Source organism: Myotis davidii, unplaced genomic scaffold (genome assembly GCF_000327345.1).
Source record: "Myotis davidii unplaced genomic scaffold, ASM32734v1 scaffold107, whole genome shotgun sequence".
Classification (NCBI taxonomy): Eukaryota; Metazoa; Chordata; class Mammalia; order Chiroptera; family Vespertilionidae; genus Myotis; species Myotis davidii.
This window is the reverse complement of record NW_006383012.1, coordinates 6,334,734-6,338,070: the sequence shown is the minus strand read 5'-3', so window position 1 is coordinate 6,338,070 and position 3,337 is coordinate 6,334,734.

The following is a 3,337-nucleotide window of genomic DNA, read 5'->3' as shown; positions in this document are numbered from 1 at the left end:
GCCTTATGATATTGGAGTCAGAAAAAACTCCCAATTGACAGAATCAAGGCAGTAATACTTGAACTCATCACACTACGCGCAATAATTACGCAGCTGAGAGGCATGCTGGCCAATTCACGGCTCACGAAGGCCATTACACCACCCGTCAGGGGAAGCTGGGGGCCAAGGTCAGCCCGTGCAGTGTGTGGGCACTTGCCCCAGACAGAGGCTAGAGGAGAGGGCTCCCCTCTGAGGTTCTGTTCAGGCAGTTTTGGCACCACCATGAAGCATAGTTCTAAGGAAAAAGAACTGGGCTCTTGAGTAGAGTTCCCCATGCTTGTTTGTTGAATTAGCTGGAGTCTTACTGAAAACACAGATGTCAGACAGAGCACCCAGATCACGCTGATTCTGAGCAGGGCTAGGAAACGTCATCCTGGTCTAGTTTTGTTTTCTCTGAGGGACACATTGACTGGTTGCCTCCCACAGGAACCCTTCTGGGGCTGGGGATGGATCCTTCAACTAAGGTAGGCGCCCTTGACCCGGAATCGAATCCACAACGAGAGGGAGAGGCAGAGAGAGAAACATCCATGAGAGGGACACATTGACTGGTTGCCTCCCACACGAACCCTTCTGGGGCTGGGGATGGATCCTGCAACTAAGGTAGGTGCCCTTGACCCGGAATCGAATCCACAATCCTTCTATCCCTGGACCAACGCTTTAACTACTGAGCAAATGGCCAGGTCATGTTCCAACTTTTCACACGCCAGTTTGGCTTGGCCGTTGCCCATTAGCACAGGTATGCCACATCGTCATTTCCATTCAAACATTTTTCCAAATGTCCCTCATTCCTGCAAAGCCCTCTGCAGCGGTTCTCAACCTGTGGGTCGCGACCCCTTTGGGGGTCAAATAACCCTTTCACAGGGGTCGCCTAAGACCATCGGAAAACACATATATAATTACATATTGTTTTTGTGATTTATCGCTATGCTTTAATTATGTTCAATTTGTAATAATGAAAATACATCCTGCATATTAGATATTTACATTACGATGCGTAACAGTAGCAAAATTTCAGTTATGAAGTAGCAACGAAAATAATTTTACGGTTGGGGGTCACCACAACATGAGGAACTGTATTAAAGGGTCGCGGCATTAGGAGGGTTGAGAACCACTGCTCTAGGGAATCTCAATGAATAAAAATATAGGCACATCTGTCATCCCCCTGCCCAAGTCCACCACTCAGTCCCCGCCCAACTGGGCCATCGACTCACCCAAAGGCCACTGTGGAGACACACAGGCTCGCCTACTGTCTGGCCGAGGGAACCTGTGACCAATACATACACTGGAAAATATGCAGGACACAGAGCCATCGCCCAGGGCTGCGTTCGAGCCGTGGCTCGCCCCTTTCTGATTGATTTATTCCTAACAGGCGTTCTGGAAGCCGGGTCGCCAGCCCAGCCCAGCCCAGCCCAGCCCAGCATCCTCTGAGCAGGTGTTGGGAATGAAATCCTTATGCCCTATTCTGGATTCGCCCAATCAGGAGCAGGAAGGAAGAAAACCCCAACCCACCTCGTTGTCACACGATGGACACTCCTGCAAAGTAGTCTTGACGTGAAGTCACCAGAACGAGAGGATCGGAACCTGGTCATGGGGAAAGAAAGGCAGCATTATAATTTAACTACTTGGTGTATTAATCCCCATAAGGCGTCGTCAACCTGGTTAAGTCATTTTTTTTTTTTTTTACACAAATTAGGGCCTAATCACACTGTAACGGCTCTTCAAAGTATCACTGCCATATAGCCTGTTTCCATAATGCAACTTGGCCTTAGCAGCTCAAATTAGGAACAGCCAGCCCCTCAGGACAGTCGCCCAAGGGGTGAACGAATGTTTTATACCTCATGCTCCTTTATAACAAACCCTCCATTCTTCATTTGCTACATAGACGTAAATACACTCTTGCACATACACATTCTACCTTTACAAGTGTCTATGTAAATAAGGGTATTAGATGTCCACATAAATACATTCTCGAGAGAGAGAGAGAAAAATGGAGGTTGTAGCTAAGTAGGCTTTCAGTGGAGTTCATTATATAGTCTAACAAATATAGAAAGGAAAATCATATTGTAGGATACAATGTACTCTAATAATTCTCACATTGGTTTATAAAACCCCATAGAACATTCTTAAATGAGCAGGAATTGGAAGTGCATGACGGATGTGTCCCTCAGAGCATTTACATCTCTTCCACTTGATTAAAAATTCCTAGTTCCTCTTCACTGAATTGTTTGGAGTTTTTGAGCAGCCTCTGCCCTGATTAAAACAAATTAGCATCAAAGATCCCCTGTTGAATGAGAAATCATTAATTGAGAAACATGCAATGCTCCTTAATTACCTTTCGAACAGCGAGAGAACAAACAAGCTGAGGTTCCAGAGGGGCCGCCTGCTCTGCACTGTGGACTCATTGCGTGTAGCTGCTGGAACAGAACTCGAGCTGCAAACACTATGCGGGCCCATCACTGCAAGCTTCAGTAAACACGCTGTAGATGGCTTATCGAAAAGAAAAAGCGCTCCATGATGTTTAACGGGGAGAGAGAGAAAGGTTTTAGTTTATGATTTTGTTGAGAGCTTTAGAAATGTCTTACCTATGCCAATATTGATCAAGCTGTTCTTTCCAACGCCAATTTTAGTGTTTTGTGTAAAATACTTCACTTAGGTAATAACCTGATAAAATTTCAGATGCCTAGGTACAGATGAGTAACTTTATCAGTTACCAGTGGACAGAAACCACCAAAGTGTTACCCTTCACAAATCCAGCCACAAATGGAAATTCAAATCATGATATGGCACCTTCGTCATTCATTTATATACCGAGACAATAGTTAGGAGAACTTCTGCAGGTCAGTGAGATATGATGCATCCCTCTGCCTGTGAAATCTAGAAAACACCGAATACGGGAATATCTTTAGGAAATCAAATTGTGAGAGGTGTCATGACAATCCAAAGCATATTACCAAGGGCGGATACACAGCGCTACACAGACAGCCTTCTGGGAGCACAGTGGTAGGAGCTGGTACTTCTGACGAGCATCCTGAAAGGAAAGAAGCAGTGTTCTCATTGTTTTCTACACAAGGTAAATAAAACATGGTGAGGCCCAGTCTGTCATTGGAGGATAGAATCTGGTTTATTCTAGTTTTCCCAGGTCTCCACTTTAACCACTAGACCATGTGTTCTTTTCTTTAAAAATTGATTTTAGAGAGATGAGGGAGAAAAAGAGAGCAAGGAGAGTAACACTGATTTGTTGTTCCACTTACTTATGCATTTGTTGGTTTATTCTTGCCTGTGCCCTGACTGGTGTATC